Raw genomic sequence first — 23,282 nt, forward strand, 5'->3', positions numbered from 1 at the left:
AGTCCCCATCCGGGGACCTAGGGAGCATCAGGGTTATCCAGTGTGTGTGTGGGGGATGGGCCGGCTCTGGAGAACATATGTTCAAGCAGAGATAGCCGCCCCTGTTACGCCGCCACTGCAGGGGAGAGCAATGATGACCTTTTGGCGTACGGTCAAAGCCTCCCTTCAGAAACCCCTTTAACGGGGAACCCTGGTATCACCACCGCAAAGAGGAAGATGGACTAAAGGATTCCGCCCAAGGCCTGATACCGCCAAAGTTGTGACGTTTTGCTACAGGAAAGGGGAAACCTGCCAATGCAGGGAAATTCCTTTCCGGCCCTTTAACAGCGACCTTAACGTAGCAGCACCCGCATACTTGTGAAGAATAGTTAACCTGCAAAATAAGACATTAACTGAGGGTGGGTAGGGTGGGAGAAGCTCTGGAGCCAAGTGAGGATTCCCAGGTAAGATCCTCCCTCTATTGTGTGGGCAGGTAATCCCTCCCCTACCTGGCCTGGTCTCCTTGGCAACGCTTCCCCCAGGTGGGATTGGACAACTGACTGAGGTAGGTGGAGACCTCCAAGTATCCCACCTGAGGGAAGGCAAAGCCAAGCCTATGCTGATGGAGCCGCTCCAGATCTAGGGGCTGTGCGCGTCCACGCAAAGGGCGCCCCCCGTTTTAAGTGGGGAATGGTCATTCAGGAGTTTTTTCAGATGTCAGGGGCACTAAATTAGTACACAGGCTGAAAATCGCAGGCTTGGGGAAGGGAGAAGTCCCTAAAGAACAACAAAAGCCTGAACCAAATATATTCCTCTTATTTGTGTGGATACCATTTTATAAACTTCTGATTTATTATTAAATTGTGCATTCGATAGGAAGCTGCCAGGAGGGAGGCAGTGTCCCAGGTGAAGATCAATTTGCAAGAGCTCAAATTAAACTAGCATTCGGGGGGGGGGGGATGTTTTCAATATGCAAATACAACAACTGCACAGTAGAAAGGAATGAGTGACCATTTTGTTTATCAACGAAACAGATTAGCTTATTTCAGAAATGACATCCAGTCACCATTCTAATTTGTGCCACTTGCGGACAACATAAAGGTCAGAGAAGTGCAAAGTATTTATACAGAAAATGGCACTTGTCACAGCCATGAGACTGCTATGAGAATGAATCACAGGCCAAACTGTATAATGCAAGGCGATGCCTGTGAATGACTAACACCCTCACATCCAGAAGTTGATATAATGCCAAAGATCCATCTGTGGCAAATACTTACATGAGAGGAATTTTAAACAGCCCCCAGCAAAAGGGGGAAAAAGTTTGTATGCAACTATTTATACCTAATGAGCCAGTTCAGACATCATGATGAACCATAGTTCACTGTGATGGGAATGAATGTTAGTGGGCCTTTGGCTCTCACACTCTCTTCCTCCTCCACCAAGTGCAAGAAGATAGGCAGGTTTGGCTTCCATTAAATTAGTAATAATAATTTAACTGCAGCTTCTTGTTTTGTTATCTTTAACTATTGTTTGTTTCAAACAATAAAACTTCAAAATCATTTTGATGAAGGAGAATATAAAAATATTTTAAATAAGAAAGTTAAATCTGTAGAGTAGAACTGTAGAGTTGGAAGGGACCCTAGGGGTCATCTAGTCCAACCCCTGCAATGCAGGAATCTCAGCTAAAGCATCCAAGACAGATGGCCATCCAACCTGAGCTTAAAAACCTCTAAGGAAGGAGAGTCCACAACCTGCCAAAGGAGACCATTTCACTGTCAAACAGCTTTTACTGTCAGAAACTTCTTCCTGATGTTTAGTCGGAATCTCCTTTCTTGTAACTTGAAGCCATTGGTTCGGCTCCGACCCTCCAGAGCAGGAGAAAACAAGCTTGTTCCCTCTTCCTTGAGATATCTGAAGATGGCTGTCATATCATATGTGATAGGTAAATGTGACAGGTAAATTTAAAAGTGTTGGTAGAAACACACTTTTTGTTCAGTGAATCACGCAACTGTTTGTTTTAATGTTTGTAGTTTCTGCAAGTACATTTTCTCGCGTGTTTATGCATTTATATACAAAATAGTATACAGTTTATATATAAAACAATAGTTTGGAACTTTTCTATTTTAACTTTGCTTGAGTTGCTGCACTTGATGATGAAAACTCACCTCACCTTTTAATACAGTAGAGAAGTATTCTACATGATGCTGCATTGCAAAACTGCCAAATATTCCTAGTCAACTGTGTATTTCTTTAAAAAAATATGTTTTACTTTTTTCTGAAGATACCATAATACATAATAATCACATTTTCTACATAATTTGTGCTTGTGAGTTGCAGTATTTGGTAGGGGTGTCTATCACCTTCATGTGCAGTACAAATTACGAAGCAAATAGGAGTGACTGCATCATTAATAAGGAATCTCAAGGTGGATCAGGGCCTTGCTAAAGTTGTTCTGTGAACTCGGGTGCCCCAAACCACTGCCTTTTTCAATTTAAAGTGACCAAACTGACTAGAGAAAGACCCTAAACTTGAGCAGGGGAGCGTGTGTGTTTGGCCTGAGTGGGTGGGGAGTAGAATCTTTCATTTTGTTGAACAGGTCTATGTTTTAACCACAGTGAATTACTGTATTTTTTGCACCATAACACTCACTTTTTTCCTCCTAGAAAGTAAGGGGAAATGTCTGTGCGTGTTATGGAGGGAATGCCTACGGGTGGCAGGGGGGATCTGCTGCAGTCGTGAGCAGAGGATCCATGGTTCCACTTCCTTCCCTCCTCCGTGGCTCACTTTGAAACAGCAAAGCAGGAGAAGAGCCGCTGAGTGGGGAGGAGAGAGGGACAGAGAGCCTGCTTCTTTAAAGGAGCAAAGCGGGAGAGGAGAGGAGCCGCTTACACGAGTGTAAGCAGCTCCTGTCCGATTGGTTCCTTTAAAGCAAGCAGGCTCTCTGTCTCTCTCTCCTCCCCACTCAGCTCGCTAAATAGCAGCAAAGTTTTTCAGCTCGCTAAGCCGGGGAGGAGGGAGAAAAGCAGAGCCTGCTTGCTTTAAAGGAGCAAAGCAGGAGAGGAGAGGAGAGCCTTCTCCTCTTATACCCCTCTTCTTCATTATTAGCAGCATCCTTCTCCACCCACCCCACGCGTGTTCCTTCTCCCCTTATACCCCTCTCCTGCATTATTAGCAGCATCCTTCTCCACCCGCCCCACGCGTGTTCCTTCTCCCCTTAAACCCCTCTCCTGCATTATTAGCAGCATCCTTCTCTACCCACCCCACACGTGTTCCTTCTCCCCTTAAATCCCTCTCCTGCATTATTAGCAGCATCCTTCTCTACCCACCCCACACGTGTTCCTTCTCCCCTTAAACCCCTCTTCTGCATTATTAGCAGCATCCTTCTCCACACACCCCACACGTGCTCCTTGTCTTGAGTGCTTTTCCTTCCCTCCCCACCTAAAACGTGGTTACAAAGCATGGATCCACATGGATCCTCATGATTTTTGCATTGGGCTACTCCAAACTCACTGTCAGATCACATGTCTGTGGCCACAGCATGAACCACAAAAATCATACATCCACTGTTTCATTTAGAATATTTTTTTCTTGTTTTCCTCCTCTAAAAACTACGTGCGTGTTATGGTCGGGTGCGTGTTATAGAGCGAAAAATACGGTATTTTCACAGGGCACTCCAAACACAGTGATTTGAGGGAAGGGTGTTGGTGCCCTTCTGAATCACTGTCTCTTTCATAACAGTTAAAAAAAATTAATACTTTAACCAATTTGTGTTCATTCTTAGTTTGTAAACCTTTAAGAGAGCTCAGTATAGGATCGTTTCAGGTTACTTCAATTCTGTTTCCGTTTTCACATGATTTGTTCCTTTTTATTTCAGTCCCTTTCTATTTTCCAACAAATACCATTTACTTATTTTTTATTCCATTCTTATTTATCTTTAGGCTTCTGCAATCTTTTATTAGAGTCCCCATCCCACACAAACTGCCGTGTGTGTTGCTTTTCATTCATTTAAAATGTTATTTCTCCCAGTTTTAGTTTGCTAGTTCAAGGCTTCATTCTCCTGCCTCCAGTTTTAAGATGCCTGTGATTCCATTACATTGAGTCCTTCCTGGTGAGTTTTATTAATTTCTATTAAAGTTGTCTCCTTACTTTTCTAGGTCTAGTAACTTCACATACACAGATACATACTCAGCTATGGAAGTACAATCCCAGTTGTGCTGCTCATTGCCAAGCCATCATTACCCAATTATCCAGGGGCCCCACCTTGTTGCCACCAATTTCCAGACTGATTTCTATTTAACCCACCCCCACAAGATAAAGTCTGCCCTTGTAGGAAAACCACTACACCTATTCTACTGAAAATGGCAGACTTTGGGATGTAGCCAATGCTTCAGTTCTTTGCATACAAATAATTTCCCCACCTGTTCCCTCCAGTCCCCTCTGCACCCTCAAAATCAGCACTGGAGGGCTGGGGAGAGCAGGGGCATAAGAGGAAACAAAAGTCCTGCATTGGATACAACCCTTTATGCCTTCAGAGAGGCCAACAAATTGCCTGCAAATTGCATCCAATTCTGTGAAAAAAATTAAAGGTTAGAAAAAATTGTCAAGGTTCCCCGCACAAACACAAAAACCCTGCAGTTTGACTGCAGGAAGAGCTCTGTTGCCTTCAAGTTCCATCCATTTCTGTTTTCAGATTACCTGTTTCAGTCAATAGGATGGGAGAAACAGACTTTTGGATTTAAGACATATGATGCAGACTTGAATAACAAGCCAAATCAGAAAGACAGTGGATTCAACACAGTTCAAGTTGTTTTGTAACACAACAGATACAACGTGAATCCTGTGGCGGGTGCACACCACCAGCGTTTATGGTTAACTTAGGTAAAAGATGGCATATATTGAATATCATTTAACAGAATGCCATTTTAAGACATAGTGAATTGAATAATCTTGGGCCCCTGCCAGGTCTAAGGCTTAGATCACAAGGCCACAATCCCACATACGCTCACCTTGAAGTAAGCCACACAGAACACAGTGGGACTTTCTTCTGAATTAACATGCACAGAACTGTGTCACATGTACTATGGCCTAGTTCCTGGAGTGTTAGGTCCCATCCAGTTCAACAGAAGTTCCTAGTGGGTATAGGAAGCAGACTTATTATGCCAAGCCATTGGGACATTTAGCTCAGTACTGTTTATTGTTGATTGGCAGAAGCTCTCCAGGATTTCAGGCAGGAGTCTCTACCAGCCCTACCTGGAGATTCCAAATATTGACTGCATGCAATGCACATGCTCTCCTATTGAGCTATGGGCATTCCCCAAGTGATCAGGTTTGTAAGAGGCTTTTACTTCAGCATGGCTCATCAATGCAGTGTGTTTACCGGAAGGCATTATGCGTTTCACAGTGGAAGAACTACGGTATACTGTACACTGTTTCTCTGAAGGAGGGTATAAATAATTAAAAACAAAATGGCTTAACATTGAGCGGAAGCCCCTGCCTTTGTTCTGCACATCCCTTTTAAAGTACTCTTTAGTTTGCTTCCTAATTATTCTATTAAGAGTATGCATGGCATGCTCAGTAATTCGTAGCACTTCTCATTTGCTCTAATACAATAGAAAGAGATGCTGTAATGCCTTTTGGAACAGCATGCATCTGTATAGGTCAACTGCAGTTCAGAGGGTCAAGTTGTCAATGAATCAGTGTTCACAATGCTTATCCCAAACATGCAGAACCCACGTTATCTCAAAAAACTCACATGCTCCATTACAAAGTTGATCTTAATAATGGTTTCTTTTCCTGGCACTTTGTACCAATTTTCAATATGACTACCTGACTCAGTCAGTAATGTAGTCTCGCCCCTTTTCCAGCAACTTATAACTGTAATTAAATTTAAGCCATAATAGAATCTGGGAATGAAAATGGGGCAGAACTGCGGGGGGGGGGGGGGGGTTAGCTCATCTCTATTGAAGAGAGGGGCTCAATTATCAATAATTCTTCCCAGATGCAAAACTGTAAAAGGAGGCACATGATTATTAAAAGTCTCTTTTCTTTCCAATTCTTTTGTATCATAAAAGTAGATAAATATATGTTTTTCATATCTTCAGATTTTTGTTCTAATTACGTTGTTTCATTCATCACTGTTATCTATGATTTACTGTTAGAGATAATTTAAAGGTGTTACTACACTGCTGATATGAAAAGTCTCTTAACATACAAAAAAAGACACTTCTGTTCTAAAGTCTCCTGCCACAGTGCAGGTTCTCAGTTGAGTGTCCTTGAAGTTCTCCAAATCTTAGGTTCCTCTGTCTCAGAGCATTCACAATCCCATGGCAAATTCACCCCACCAGTCTCTCTTTCTTATCTTTGTAACCCACTCACTCCCTGCCAAAGGAAGTGTGAAAAAGAAAAGGATTTCCCTGGGTTTGAATACCATAATCAATAAATGGTTGGGTCAACCAGAAAATCTCAGGATCCTTGTTGTAGATAATATTGAGCATTAGAGTAACTATTCTAGGAGCTAAGGATATTTTGCGTCTTAGTGAAGAACTGAAGAAAGAGGTGAACCTAAAAAACTGAACATCGACTGATTTTTCCCCAGTTCAAACTGTTAGCCACAGGACCTAAAATTATATTGGCTGCGTCTGAGAAAGAGGTGAGAAGGCAAGGCCTTTTCTGTTGGTTCTGTGGGAGCAAGCTCCCCTATGGCTCCTCCCTGAAATGTTTTCTGCACTGACTGTGAATTACAGTTGGTAATTTAGCTACTTTGTACAATACCTGGAGGCACACCAGATTAGCCTATCTGCAAGCATCCACACAAAGATGAAATCTCAAGTACAGCTGTACACATGAATATCTTGCACACACAGGTCAGCCTACAAATTTTATCTCTGCTGTTGTGCAAGGGCATATTCTTACCAGGCATAATTTCATGACTATGAAAAGTACAGGGCCCATAACTCTCAGGGTCTGAAAAAGACATGACGGAACAACCACCCATGAAAAAGGATGTCTCATATGAAACACCCCCCCCCCCCAAAAAAAACCCCCACAAACCCAGACCAAAGGAAATAGTATCTCAAGATGTTGGCAAAATGAGGACCTTGTTTTCAAAACAGCCCAACACATTTTGGGCATTTGTTATTTAAAGGTCTTCTTCAGAGGTCAAATGAACAAACAGCCTGCAAATACATCAAATGCAGCCTGCAAATACTTTCTGTTAAATACATCATCTATTCAAATTAGTGGGTAACTGTGTCTCCAGTAAAGGTGAATAGATGATACAATTAAAGTCAGCATGGGGAACTTGTGCACCTCTAGATGTTGCTGACAATATTAGGCTACATGGAAAACAGGGTAGCCTGGCATCAGGCAACTTCCAACATACTTAATCCTCATGCCCAGTGGCTATATATGTGAAGAAGGCAAAGACTCTGATAAGACACATGGCTCCCGTGTAATTCCTACTTTGGCCCTCAAATTATCACCCAGTGAACTCTGCCGAACTTCTTTACAATAGGGGACTATTACCACAGCATAGCAGCTTTCATATAGGATGTTCCCCTCAGAGGTAATTAGGAGGAGTTCTTCTTTAGTAACCTTCAACCTTTATCAATGCTTCAAGTATGTTTCATTACAAACCCTGATATTTCAATAAGTGATCACAGACTTTAACAACTACCCTGGAGAAACTAACATACATAACATTAAACATACTGTACATTCTTGGTAAATGAAATGAAATGAAGTGACTAACTATTTAATACTTCAAGACCCTGAAGCAGTTTTGTTCTGCTGATGAAATTGGCTGTTGAAATTAAGAACTATTAATAAATATTCTCACCATTGCTTTGCTGTCATTTGGGAAAACTCTATTGCTCCCTCAATTTCCAAATAGCATCTTCAGGATTAAACACATTTATTGAAGAAGCACATTTGTTATATTCTGGAACAGGAAATTTCTGGACAAGGTGCACCTTTGTTATTTCTTCTCTATGTTACAGTATTTTCCTACATTGTGCCTCTTTTGTGTTTTTATAATATTAATAACATTACACCACACATTCACACTCCTTCTATAAGCAAACACTAATGAAGAGTGGAAACAGTAATATAGACATTCAATACTTTTAAATGAAATATTTTCATTCTTGTTACATTTCATAAGCTTTACACAGCTGCTTAGAACAATGACAGTGTGATTTTGTGGTCAGAGCTGAATTCTGCAGGGCAACTTGATCCTATACATGCTTACTTGGATGTTAATTCCCACAGAGTTCAATGGGACTTACTCCCAAAGTAGTATGCATAGTACTGCAGATTCAGTCTGATCACTGAATTGTTCAATATTAGCAAAGCTTGCTGTAGTCAAGAGAATATTTGATTTCCTGAGCTATGAAAGACAGCCTTTGACAGGTCCTTCTGCACCATTACACAGAATATCCCCTTCCTGGATAGCAGTGAAGTTAGCTGGCAAGAAATCATTGTTTGAATGTCTGTGGCTACTCTGTCTTTCTCCCTTTATTTGGAGCTTCTGTGATACACGAAACCTCGCTCAGGAGCAAAATACAGTGGAAGCTGTACCACAAGTATGTTTTTCAAGACTTGTAATATTTGGACAGGATAATTCTTATTGAAGAACATATTTATTATACTGAATAACTGTGAAAGTACAATGTTTGGAGATGTTAAAACAACCACTAGGAATGGTTTTTATTTTATCCAGAAACTTAGATTTCGCACTAACCAACACTGAAGAACTTATTGTGCAAGCCTGTCTTTGACCACATGCATTTATAGAATGTATTTAAAAGATTTTTATCCTCCCTAACAAAGATTAAGCTGCTGTACAGCTAGTGTGGCATAGTAGCCAAGAATGCAAGCTGGGGGATTGTCTCTCAAATCTCACCTCAACTCCTAGGTAGAATGAAGTAATATTCAATGTTTCTCATCTATAAAATGGTACAGTGATATTTACCTACAATATAGGAGAGCCCTCGACAATCTGGTGCCCTCCCGATGTTTTGGACTACCACTAGCCACATGATGGCCAATAGCCATGCTAGCTGAGGCTGACAGGAGTTGCAGTTCAAAACATCTGGATCCCCCAGGCTGGGGGTGGTGGTGTAAGGATTTCTGAGTACATTAAGAGTACTCAACACTCCAAGTAATATAAAAATGCTAAGTATTACTATTATTGAAAACATAAATGGCTTATAAATGATTTTCATGAAGTCTATTCTGTTCTCATACCATCCACTGAAAAATAAACAGGAATTTGACAGTTGCAATCAATATCTCAACATTTAGTTCTAACTACCATGAATACCAACAAGAACATTCCTATTTCTTTGTTCCTTTATGTGTCTAGTATTAGGTCCCACGTTTCACTTTAGCTTTTACTCTCTGACATCTATCCCCAGGTGTTATATATACACAGAGAGATACTTTTCCTGGTTCTTTCAGTTTTTCGGGGGGGGGGGACCCTGGGAAACAGCCCGTTTCTCCCTAAGTGTTAACCAATTTTTCAGGAAAAAAACTGGGGGGGGGGAGAGGAAAAAATGGAGGGATGTAGTGTTTACCCCTCCAATTTTCCATTTCTCCCTGGAGCTTCACATCTCTACCACAGGCCTGTTATAACTGCAAGCATCTTCAAACATCTTCAAACAGGAACACAAGCAATTGCTATTGACAAATACCACTGCACAGCAAGGTCAAGTGTTGGGTTAAGACCAGCAAAACCCAGGCACAAATCTACACTTGCTCATTAGGTGATGTTGGGCTAGTCAGAACTATGTACGGTATGCTATCTAGAGCTTCCTGAGGTACAGGCAGAGGCAGAAATAAAATATTTCATTTAAAGGGGGGGGGCAGTCACAGAATGCTACTAAATTCTCCTAATAGTTGGTCAACTGAAATCAATTACCGGTACTCTAAGTTAGTTCATCTACGTCAATGGGTTCACACTGAGTAGGTTTAGCATTTAGCATTGGTGCAACCCACTGTTTACCAGTATCAATTTGTTTTTGTAATTTATACAGGTAACAAATTTGTTGTTTGTGATCTTTCTTTCTATAACTTTAAAGGCTTAAAAACAACAACTTGACCACTCCTTTTAGACTGATCAAATGCCCAATCACTGACCTTCAAGAAGCAAATCAAGAAGGATTTTTTTTTTATAAAAAGGTAGTATTTTCTTGATTTTGCCTATCAACACTACATTTACTGGATTGGAAAAGTATCCAGTATGCCAAGTGATTTAATGGGGGTCCTCAGTAATTAAGAGCCACAGAATTCTATTCTATTCAGGATCTTTAAGTGTCATAAACAGATGTACCCCATAAAAGAAATCAATGCTGAATGAGGAAAATGCATTAAACAAAAACAAAAATGGGTAAATGGAGAATTCAAACCAAAAAAAGCAAACAAGCTGCAATTCATTACTCAGCTGCAGAAAAGTATGAGCAGTAGTTATAAGACAATACAGAAAACTTATTTTATCCTTAGCAGCCTGCCTGAAGTAGAAGAAAACCATTCCCCTATGTATCTTTTATATACCTTGTGAGTTTTGTTTTAACTGAAGGGTGACATTAAAAAAAATATAATAATCAATCTCTCTCTCCCCCCCCCCCCCAGATTCCCATTTACAGATGCCATACAAGAATAATCAGGCCTGATAAATATCAAGTTCCTTTAATGACTAATAGGATGAAGTAGTAGGTGGAACTATGACTGTTCCAGAACACTTCCTGTTTACAATTACTCAGAAAATCTCAGGAGCCTAGATTGGAACAGCTGCTTAGCTAGGCCTGAAGAATGGAGGTATCCAGTATGAGATTTCCTGCATTGTGCAGTGGCCCCAAAGTGTGACAATGGGAAATCCAGGTTCATTTCTGCAATCAAACATCTGTCCACACAAACCCAGATGATACATGGCAGACACATAACTGTCTCATTTTTGTTTACTGAGAAAATTAGTGGAAAATCAACTTTAGTTGGGTGAGGTCTGCAGCCCCCTGCAGTTATTTTTCTTCTTCTCAAAGTATTGGATGAGTTTTGCAATGTGACACCTGTGCCTTCCCCAGATATTGTTGGGCTACAACTCACATGAGACCCAGTGAGACTGGCCAATAATCAAGGCTGATGGAAGCTGTAATCCAGCAACATCTGGGGAGCCAGAGTCTTCATTCTTCATGCAACCTCTATTTTGTCTAAGATCTACTGAACTCGGGCAAATTGTTACAGTGCAGGCAAATGTTTAAGATAATTAACACAATGGTGTTTTGCCTTAAACAGAGTTAAATTTACAAAAATGTAATAAATTCATGGTTTTGCTTGCCAGAATAAGACCTGTCCCCATAGGACAAGAATAGTAAGCCACTAGCAAAGCCAGCATGCCACAGTTAAAACAGTGACACTGGAGAAGACCTTATACATGATACAGAGGTAAACCATGGTTAGCAAATACACTTTAAACCATTATTCCACATCATCGTTTGTGGTTAATGATATTTGTTAAGGACTTATTCTTACCTAAACGAACTGCATAGGGTTTTCTAGCTCTGAGCGAGATTTTTAACATAACAGAAATATGCCCAGTATCTTAAGTTTTTAAAATGACAGACACAAAAGTCCTTTATGAGCATTTGTTCTACACGTGTGAAGGAAAAGCCAATCCTGTCTCCTGAGTGTTCAAAGATGAAAACAGGGCTCTATGAACATATAGCTATATGCACAAAGACACAATCAGGGGATCTGATCACAAAGGGTCTGTGTTCAAGGAGCCTCATTCCTGCCCACGTCTAAACATACAAAAGAAAGGTTTCACCTGCTGATGCAAACCTGCTCCCCTCCCTGTGTGTCTGGAGAGGAAACACTGAGTTTAGGGTTAAAAGCTCTACTCTTTCCAACAGAGCATGCATTAAGAGCTGATCTATAATAACAGCTACCTAGACTTTTCCTCTAAGCATGTTATTAAGCGATAAATAAGTAGCATAAGTATGGAATGGTACCTTGAAAAAGGAAGAGCTTACATTTTTGCTTTTTCCCAGAGAACTCTTCTAATTTCATTCTGGCTATGTAAGCTTATTTGTACAAACCATCTTTTCTCCTGGTTTCCTTGGAAGGCTCTATCAGATGTTCAAAAGTTAGCCTTTAAGAAAAGAAGAAAAAGAAAGGGGAATCGGCATGTTTTTAAAATAATTACATGAAATGAAATTTTAAATTACTGAAACTCCAAATTAGCCCTTAATAAACACACATTCAGCCAAAATACTCTCCCTGAACATTCCACAGTACATCATGTGAAATCTACACAATTTTACTGTTAATAATAATAATAATGGTGGTAATAATAATAATAATAGTACTGTAAACAGTAATAATATATTCACTAATTTATTGGCTTAGATGCAGGGAAGCCAACAAAGTGCTCTTCAGATGTTGCTGGAACCCAACTCCCCTTAGGCTTGCTCTGGCATAGACAATAAGTGGCACTGCAGTAAACTATTCAACACAAGGAACTAAATGCTACAAAACAACCTGAATGACAGTTCTGGCAGGTCATGCTCCTGAAGGAAAAGGACTGCTAAGTTCTTACCTAGAGCATGTCCATATACATTCAAAGCAACAGTGGAGAACCTCTAGCCTTCCATATGTTGTGCAACTACAACACCCGTCATCTCTTGCCATTGGCCATGTTGACTGGAGCTCTGCTGAGGGGGGTTAGAGTAAAACAACATTTAGAGGTCTACAGAGGTTCCCCATTTCTGTTCTAAAGGCTCAAAGGTAGGAGCCAACCACTGTGCCTCCTGCCCTGATATTTCATGGGCGCTTTCACCCACCTGCTATGACTGCCTTGGCTCTACATGGTTCTACTACAGCAATATGCAGTGGGATGGATGAGGAGATGACCAGCTGAAAGATGCAGCAGCTGCACACCCTCTTACAGTATCAGAAGTACAAACACTGTATCAGTACAAAGCTTTGCAATCCCAGGAAGGAACTGTACTTTGACTTAGGTTTGTGGCTAACTACAAGCCAAAGTCAGCTTCAGATAACTTGTGTACACAAATGACAGATCTCTACTAAGTCATTACACATCAGAAGAAACATACCAGATGTTAAGAACTTCCTTTCAGCCTATGCTAATAAAATTAAATACACAGGATCAGTTAACAGGAAAGGAAGGACATTTCCCCACTATTTTTTGGCAGTCTGGCTCAAATATTCTTTATTATCATCAGTGAGGGTACAAGAACTAGGGTACAAATTGCTGCTTCAGCTGTAATCCATTACCTCTGAGTCTACTTATAAGTGCCACCACCAATATCTCCAATAATGACAATGGTAGACAGCAGGTAACTTATTGATCCACTAACAGTGAAGGCCATTTATTTATTGTTAAATATATAGTCAGTGGAGATTTCAAATGGTAGCCAAGTAGATATAAAATCTGCAGATGAATCCTACCAGAAATAAGTTTCATCAATTTCAATGTGCTTTCTCTCAGAGTACAAGACTGCAGCCCTAATTCTTTACATAACAGGTGCTCAGACTGCATTTGCACTTGTGTCTGCACTGTTGCAAAGCAAACTGTTCCACCACAAACCAGACCTGCATCAATAGTAATTATATAGCATCACACCACCCATTTAGGGAAAAATTCCACTGATAGTTATATAGCATTTTACCAATCAATGCAGTGCAGACAGCAACATTACAATTTTTCCCTCGGAAATACCCATTTATATGGGTCAGTTTTCCACTGACCTGAAGCACTATGCAGATTGCACAAGTTGGTTGTGCAACTGTATGCATGCAACACGAAGCCCCCACAGATCTGTACTACTGAACAAACAACCTAACTAGTAGCAGACTTTACTGGTTTCAGCAGATGTGGGAAACCTGTGGCCCTCCAGGTACTGTTGTACTACAGTTCCCATCATCCCCAACCGCTGACCATGCTGGCTAAGCCTGATGGGATTCAAATCCAGGACATCTAGACAGCCATGGATTCCCCATCCCTGAATTACAATCTGCAGAAGAGTGGTGCAAGATTCCCAGTTCCGCAATCTCCAACTGCTACTGCTAATACAAGTCCAGTATGAGTCAAAGATTTTAGACAGAGGGGCTATGACCATGTATAGCAGATGATACACCACAAATCTTCTCTGTGCTGGTTTGTTTGGAAATACATGTTGCTGTTTCCATCCTCCACCACACTGGCATGCACACACAAGCACTCGCATGCGCATGCACACACACACTTATCCTCAAACACTCAAAATCTGTCTCAATAATCCAGTTAACACAGAACACTCCAGCAAGTCAAGAAATCTCAAGTACGAAACACAGGAAACACACACCTATGGTAAAATCAGTTGTCAATTTCCTACATTCTTTCCCAAAAGAAAGAGAGAGAGAAAACCCTATATAAGTAAACACATCATATTATGGAACACAGTAGCATGCTATTAATAGTACACTTGCATTACAGGGTAAAATGTAAACATTGCTGAAATCTAGCAAGAACTGGTATTATTTTGCATTACCTTTCACAGGGATAAAAAGCTTCCAGTCCATAAAAACCCTTTTAAACTAGTGCAGCAAAGCTTTCACAAATAGGTTCTGCTGCAATCCAACACAGCGGATGAATTCACAGTTAGCTTCTCCTTGCCAAAGAAGAAAGCACTGCAGTCTCTTCTCTACCTTACAAAACCATCCTGGAAGTTAAACTGAAAATAAATCTGAAAGAGCCAGCAGGAGATGAGGGACTAAGCATTAAGGGCTGAAATTCTAGCTCTCAGCACAAACTCCACCAATTTCCATGAGGCTTACATAACAACTAAAAAAAAAAAAAAAGAATTCTAGGAAAGATAAGGGTCTGAAACTCAAGCTTTTTAGCTGCAACAGTTTCTTTTTCCATGTTCCAGGAAATGTATTTCCTTACCAGCCAATGAGATCATATAATTAGAATATGAAGGGATTATTTCTGTAAACAACAATAAACATTTCACTAAATGAAATACCATTTAAAATGGGGGCACTCAAACACAACTACAGTGGTGCCTCGCAAGACAAAAAGAATCCGTTCCGCGATTCTCTTCGTATAGCGGTTTTTTCGTCTTGCGAACCAAGCCCATTGACGGCTTAGCGGATTAGCGCTATTAGCGGTTTAGCGGCTTTTAGCGGATTAGCGCTATTAGCGGTTTAGCGGCTTAGAAAAAGGGGGGGGAGGAAAAAAAACCCGCAGGAACTCGCAAGACATTTTCGTCTTGCGAAGCAAGCCCATAGGAAATTCGTTTTGCGAAGCACCTCCAAAACGGAAAACTCTTTCGTCTAGCGAGGCATTCGTCTTGCGGGGCACCACTGTATTTCACATACGCCAAGAATGTTTTCGTCAACGTATGAGTAATTATTTTACATTCAAAAAAAAAAAAAAAAAAAAAAAGGAATACCTAGCTTTCTGGCTGCAATACACATACAAACTGTACAATGGAAAGACTTGCATTGATCAATGGATAAGATATTTTACTACATTGTATAGTCAAGACACATCACTGGTTCTGTTTTAACCACCTTTAGCATTTGTTTACTGATTACTGTATATGCAACAGAGAGAGAGAGATACAAACATGCATCACTACAGCTAAAAAGAACTCTACAGTTTATCCAGAAATAATCCAAAACTACCCCCACCCCCATAACCAGAATCAATTTACTGTCTTCACCTGCAGTTTTGCAAAGATTACAAATTCTAATAACATTTTCAGAATGAAACTTCTATTTTCTGTTCTTTGCGAGATCTTTCAGAGAGCCTTAATTCACTGCTACATTTCTGTTAACATTTTGAAATCGTTTGTGGGCAACAGTTTTCCCTAGTTCCCTATTTATTTCCTGCACTATTTTAGTTTGCATTTAAATAAGTAACAGACAGACTTGGAAAGTCACAAATATTGCCCTATCAATCTTGCTATCAATCTTTTATCTCCTCGAATTGCTGATCAGTTAAGGCCACATCCACACCATATATTTAAAGCATTATTATACCATGTTAACAATCACGGCTTTCCCCCAAAGAATCCTGGGAACTGTAGTTTGTTAAGGTTACTGAGAGTTGATAGGAGTCCCTTGTTCCCCTCACAAAGCTACAATTCCCAGAGTGGTTTAACAAGCAATCTCTCTTCCCTGGGAATTAGAGCTCTGCAAGAGCAATAAGTAAAGGTAAAGGTACCCCTGCCCATACGGACCAGTCGTGTCCGACTCTAGGGTTGTGCACCCATCTCACTTAAGAGGCCGGGGGCCAGCGCTGTCCGGAGACACTTCCAGGTCATGTGGCCAGCGTGACGAAGCTGCTCTGGCGAGCCAGCACCAGCGCAGCACATGGAAACGCCGTTTACCTTCCCGCTATAAAGCGGTACCTATTTATCTACTTGCACTTAGGGGTGCTTTCGAACTGCTAGGTGGGCAGCAGCTGGGACCGAAAGATGGGAGCTCACCCCACCGCGGGGATTCGAACCGCCGACCATGCAATTGGCAAGTCCTAGGCACTGAAGTTTTACCCACAGCGCCACCCGCGTCCCTATTGCAAGAGCAATAGAGGTCTCATAACAATTTTCAGCAAGTAGCCTTAACAAGCTAGAGTTGCCAGGATTCTTGTGGGAGAAGCCATGGCTGTTAAAGAGATACAGTATACAGCAGGGATGTCCAACAGGTCGATCATGATCTACTGGTAGATCCCTGGAAGGTTTTGGCGGATTGTGGTCGATCACTGGGTCCCTTTTCTTGGTGTTGGTAAGACAGAATCCAGCACCGCCCCCTCACCCTGCCCTCCATTGTTGCATGACCTGCAGAACATAGGATGGAGTTTACTCAGAGAGGATGTTTGTTTTGCCAGTGATCTGTTGATGAACGGCTGTTTCCCTTGAGCTTAGGCTTGAGTCCTCAAAATTGGCCTAAAAAAAGCTCAACAACTTTGACCTGAACCCCCCAAAAGGGGGTAGATCACTGCCAGTTTTTAATTCTGTGAGTAGATCACAGTCTCTTGGGAGTTGGCCACCCCTGGTATACAGTAATAATGCTTTAAATGTATGGTGTGGGTGTGGCCTTAAGTTGCATTCACTTAAAGGCTTGTGCACCAGTGCAGGAGAGCAACAGCCACAATAGCACCTTCATCCCTTTCAGCAGATATAGAACAAGATCTGCCTCCCAAGCAGATGTGAGGAGGGAGACTGTTGTGCTTATATTAGGAGTATAACCAGTGATAGGATACAGAAGTTAAAAGAGAAGTAGAAGCCCAAAGCAGTCTACTGAGAACCAAACACCACATTTAAATCATTATTGTAACCTGCACCTGAAACGTAATGTGGGTTGATAAAGGCAAGAATTTCCATAGCAAGATCTAAGTGGCTTACCATGCATCTGTACCTGACACATGGCGAATTCTACCTATTCCTTCAAAGGATGATAAATATAACCAGTTTACCATGAGGTCATATGTACATCTCGTTAAGTAATCTTCTGAATCCACTCACAATGTACGCAAATAGGCAAGGAAGCTCTGTTGAAGCCTCACAGTCAAAAAGATGTATATACAAGCTATTGTGGGTAAAAAACTAACAGGGAAAAATTAAGCTGTAGGTGAAAAGATTAAAATTCCTCTTCTTCCATCATTAGGAAAAGAAAAATCCCAGCAATGGAAGAAGGAGCCTATCCCTGTGCTAGCTGTCTTCTCCTAATGCCCCATGTGGGACCCTCACGCACCTAAAGTCTCCACTTGTGGGGTACGCTGTCTCCCTCAGGAACAGTTCTGCCACAAGCTGCCTTTCAAAGTAGCCCACTATGCGAATCAACTGACATCTCCATCTATTTGCAGCATAGGGCTGCTGGAAGGGATAAGGAGTGCCAGCAGAATCAGGGCAGAGGATCTATCTGAGGTGGGCAGTGTCTACCTCCAATTCAGCTTGGGACAATTAGAGAAGTGATGTGCACATGTCAAGCACCCTTGTTCTGAATTCTCATCCCATTCCTAGTAAAGCAAACCATGGCTTTTCTTCTTCTTCAAGCAACACATATCACTGTGATGTTCTTTTATGTTTCCAGTTAGGATCATGATGGGTTTAATGAGTGCATACAACTTCTGAACTGGAACTTTCTCCTTTACTATACTTTCGTTTGGAAAGGAAATGAACATACAGAGCGAACTTACCAGGGAATATAAAGAGTGCTTACTCAGGTACTTACCAGAAAGCTGAATAGCAGATGAGAAATAAATTTACTCTACTCACTTGCATGGTGCTGAAACAGTATTGTGAAATATAATGAGCACAAAGCAAGTAATTCAACTGAGAAAGGGATTTTATTCACTCTTATTTCTAAGAAAGCTGTTTCAGATTTTAACCTTTGTGGAACATCACAAAGAGAAAGGCAAGACTTCAATGTAAAGGGGTATGGGTGAGGCTCCAGATACCAATAAATTCCTTTAAACCAAACAAATATCAAACGTTGTCCAAGTATCATCTTTTCCCACTTTTCTAGGCTTAAAGGTAACACACAAGAGACTAGTGACTCATTCTTATTATGTTATTTCCATCTACTCTTTTTGACTGACTTTTGTCATGACTTCATTTTTGTATTCAGATTAAACTAATTTTTCAATCTGACATTACCTTAACCTATTCTTACAGCTCCTCTTTGATTTACCATTGTATTGGAAGGCTGGGCTCTTCACTCGACTGATTCCCTTTCTTTTTATTAGGTGCAAAATCTCTTGTTCCAACAGATATCTACCATTTTTCTCTTGTTTCCTACCATGTCCAGGACATTGTCTTGGAACATTATTCCTTACTGTTCCTTCCTTCTTTTAAGAACATTTAAAAAGTCTTTTTTATCTCTATGTTAACTCCTTAATATTTTAAACACGAGTTAGAATACATTTTTGTACCTTCGCTGCATTTGCCATCACATCTTTAGGATTAGGGTGGCTGCACTTTCAACTATGCAGTTCCCCTTTTCTATATTGCTTTATTTAAAGAAGAAGAAGAAGAAGAAGAAGAAGAAGTACACAACTTTGCACAGAGATCAGCTCATTGGATTGTTTTGTAATGCAGTGAACACGCTTTTAGGGCATACAGCAAAAAATGTGCTCTTGGGCAAAAATAGTGTACAAAAACCCACATTTTTATTCAATTTGGTATTTAAATATATGTAGGAATGCTAGAGTGATATGTTTTCTTAAAGCTAGCTTCAGTAACACAGGAATTCCATCTGTGCTTTCAGACACAGAGTGGTATTTCATAAAACTTGTGTAATAATTGTATCATAACTCTGTATTTTGGCTAAAAGCTGGTTTTTCCTGGGACTTTCCATGCTGTATCAGTTCTCAAGGTATAAGAAGTTTCTGTCTATTAAAAGTTCCTGTTTCTCCCTGCTGGGTTGCAGCAGGAACAACACATATACACACTACAGTACTTTAGAGACTAGTGATCTGAACTTTGAAAAGCCAGGCTTGTAATGCGTCCTGATCGCCACTTACGACTACAAATTGCCCTAGGTGACCAGGTGGTGTCTCACACCAATGTAAGTATAAACCCACTTTTTAAAAAAGCCAAAAACATGCTCAGTTCAGCCTCAATTTGCAGTGCATGACTACGCATATTTAACTAAGAAGCAAGTCCCATGTCCCCCCTTGAAGGACTTGCTCCCAGAAAAGCATGCACAGGACCACAGCCTTAAGTATGTATTCACGTACCAGAATTGCTGCTTTGCTTTACAACAGCCTCCACCAATCCAAGTCCTGGCTAGGGCTAATGTGACTTGTAATCCAAAACATCTGCAAGGCACCAGACTGATTAACATTGTTTAATGAAGAGCTGTGCCATTGTATCTTTTCTCCATAATTTAAGTAAATTGTGATAAAGAATAATAGAAATCCAATTTTGAATTCTGCCTTTGGAAAGAGATTCCTTTAGATCTATGTAAGACCTTCTTGTGTATTTATTTATAGGCCATCTTTCTGGTGAAATACAGAAGACAGCAAAAAACAACAGTGAAAAAGAAACACATTTACAACTGGCTACAGGTTATAAATCAAGCTTATACACAATTCAAAAATCCACGACCATGATTTAAATTAGCAGTAGGCAGATCCCATCCTAAATAGTTGCATCCAAAATGCCTGCCTGCAAGAGATTACCATTCCTTAGTGACAATAAGATACAATTCGTCAATGAGAATCAGCAATTTATCAGTGTTCAGAAATCACATTACATCATGTATTTAGGGGCTGAGCCCAAGTAGTAGAAACAAGTCTGGCCTGCATTCTAACAAGCCCTTGCCCAATTAGGAGGTTGTGGTTACATTAAAATAAAAAATAAAAACTAGAATTCATAAATTTGTTGTTCAGTTGTGTAACCCTCCAAACAGCTGGGTTGTTTAAACCCATGTTTCTACACGTGGAGTTTAAAATGTAAACAGGTAGAGAGAATGCATTTGAAATGCACCAAGCAAACTTCATTTATCTGTGTAACCTTCATTTTAAAGAAACCACATTAAAGAAACCACATGTAACACTCAGCAAAGTTTTCATGAGTTTCAGTTTCATATCAAACCCTTCATGTTTGATAAAGGACAATCTTCTTGTCAAGCCTATAGTTTGAAAATCTAAAGTGTTTTCTCTTTTTTTTGTTCATTTCTGGGACATAAACGAAGTGAAACAAATGAACAAACCCCCTGCCCCCAACTGTTTTTTAAATTCTCATATGGGTTGGTAGGCAGCCAACTAAGATTTATTGTAGGGGTGGGGATATTATTAACTTCTGAGGACCTATTTGCATACCCAGGTACCATGAGACGGTTGCCCCAGAAGAAGCTAAGTGTGGGTAGTAGAAGCAGTGCTATTTTTCTAGAAAAAGGGGTGCCAGAACTCAACAGTGATACCCTCTCTTGTTCTCTTATAGCACCCAACTAAGAGGTGCTGAAATGGAGTTCCAGTGAGTTCCTGCTGGAAAAAAAAGCCCTGAGGAGAAGTAATCACAGGTCACTGATCATGGATCAAAACAGGCCACAAATTTATTGATCACAGATGTAAGGCTTTGGGATAGTCATTGGGTGTATACAGAATCACCCAGCCTGAATGCTGGCTGATTGTTGTTAGGGGTCAATCCTTGATGAGGATTGCCCTATGACATACATCCTCAAATACATGCAACCCCTCAGGATTGAAGCATTGGAGGACTGCTATGGCCCTAATTCCCTTTCTGGGCACTGGACAAAAGCACCTTCCCTAGGATCCCTTTAGTGGGATACCCTGTTTTCCTGGAGAGAGTGGAATGAGTGGCTTCCATCCTGTCCACACACCCCCCCACCACCAACCCTGACTAAGGATCCAGCTCCAACTGAGGTGCTGGCTCCTGTGGCGACTGGAATTTAAGGCTGGGAAGTGGACCTGAGTGAAGCCTTTGCATTTGACATTCAGTAGCACCTGACTAACTTCTATAAAAGTACTTCCTCTGCCACCCAGAAGAACAACCGGTTCAGCCAAATTTACCACAGTGCTATGTAATGAGCAGTGATAGCCCGGAAGTATCAAAACAAACACTCCCATGCACACAATAGGGAACTGGCATCTTATGAGCTGGAAAAGTAAAAATAATTGCTACTCATGGAGATTAAGCAGCTAACTACTCTGTCTGCACAAGTAATTCAGAACAAGGAGATATTTATACAAATAAGGAAACTGACCTTGAAACTGACCTGAAGGAGCTCCTGATATTCAATCCTTGGACCTGTCTGATACGGGAGAGGCATTCAAAGGTCCTGCCACCTGGTCACCCATGGAAACTCAATAAACATGAGTGCTGCTACCAAGGTTTTAATAGCAGCAGAATTCCGCTTGAACAATAAAGTTCAGTCCATCTCTAATGAGTGAAGTACTTCAACATCTGTGGCATACTTATTGAAAACTGCAATATTTAAACTTGATGTCCATCCAAGATGCTTCAAGTATTTTCATGCTACAGCAACAAGCATTCTATATTGTGATGTGAAAATTTCACAAAAAATATACATATCAGCCACCTAGAACTTTGTTTCCCCAACTCAGTGCCCCCCGGATGTTTTAGATTACAACTCTCAACACTTCTGAGCACCAATCTTGTTTGTTGGGGCTAATGGGAGGGCAATGGATTTGGAATTCCAGGTCAGACTTCCCAGAGTGTAAATATACCTTACATTCTACAAATCCCATGTCATACGGCAATAATCCCAAGGTTACATGCTTCTTAATTGCCACAGATCCTATACTGGCCTAACTCAGATGGTATGACTCATGAGTTAATGAACTGAGTTTATCAGACCCAAAACAAGCACTATGCTTGCACTCTTTCATGTCTTCTATTGTGCACATCAATGTAATACTTCTAGGACAATGGAGCACATCCTTTCCCTGTTACATTAATTTAGAGTGAGTAGTAGTCACTTGAAGAAGAAGAAGAGTTTGGATTTGATATCCCGCTTTATCACTACCTGAAGGAGTCTCAAAGTGGCTAACATTCTCCTTTCCCTTGCTCCCCCACAACAAACACTCTGTGAGGTGAGTGTGGCTGAGAGACTTCAAAGAAGCGTGACTAGCCCAAGCAGTTGTATGTCACCCAGCAGCTGCATGTGGAGGAGCGGAGACGCGAACCCGGTTCACCAGATTATGAGTCTACCGCTCTTAACCACTACACCACACTGGCTCTCCAGTTGCAAATGTCTGTAGCTAAAACATCTCACTTGTCTATCTTGGCAACTGTTCACACCTCCTACAGATGTTGCTATATAGTTCGCCTTGTAATAGGCTAAAATTCCTTATTTGTAGTATTTTATTTACAGTAATCAAGATGGCTGAACTCATAACACTATTCTATCCCTAACCTGGGTTCTTTGTTCTTCCATATGTACTCAACCATTCAGACATTTTCCATTAAATGGACACTACATCATGTCCTGTCCCACCTCATATAGCTTGAACATTGTCCCAAAAGACAACTTGCTACTTCTCTTCAAATCCATCCTCAAACTACCTGCCTCTTTTGTGAAATCTTTTGCCAAATCCTCTAGTCCTTACTCCCAACTGAAACAAAGCTTGAGTATATGCAACTATATTTGCACATACTCCTCTGCACCCTTACTTCTGCACCCTTTTTGATGATGTTTGGAATGCAAGCTGCCCATCTTTATAAAAACTGACATTTAATAATAATTGTATCCAGTTCCCTACATCACTACGGTCCACATGTGAGGAAGAAAGACATCTAAACTTAAAGATT

At 40.8% G+C, this 23,282-nt stretch overlaps 1 protein-coding gene across 7 annotated transcripts in view; it reads right to left on the minus strand.

Annotated features, from left to right (window-relative positions):
* The window catches only part of PIK3CB (phosphatidylinositol-4,5-bisphosphate 3-kinase catalytic subunit beta), a 110,408-nt gene that overhangs the window by 44,033 nt on the left and 43,093 nt on the right, over window positions 1–23,282 (minus strand). For 4 of the 7 annotated variants that reach the window (XM_079975852.1, XM_079975853.1, XM_079975851.1 and 1 more), the window contains one exon: window positions 11,985–12,124. The exons of 1 other annotated variant lie outside the window; for it this stretch is intronic. The gene's annotated coding sequence lies outside the window, so the exon portion shown is untranslated. Of the gene's footprint in view, window positions 1–11,984; window positions 12,125–14,525; window positions 14,545–23,282 lie in introns of those variants that run through there. 2 more of the 7 variants (XM_079975856.1, XM_079975854.1) reach the window with 2 other exon arrangements.

The sequence above is a fragment of the Podarcis cretensis genome (assembly GCF_951804945.1).
Source record: "Podarcis cretensis genome assembly, chromosome: 5".
Lineage (NCBI taxonomy): Eukaryota > Metazoa > Chordata > Lepidosauria > Squamata > Lacertidae > Podarcis > Podarcis cretensis.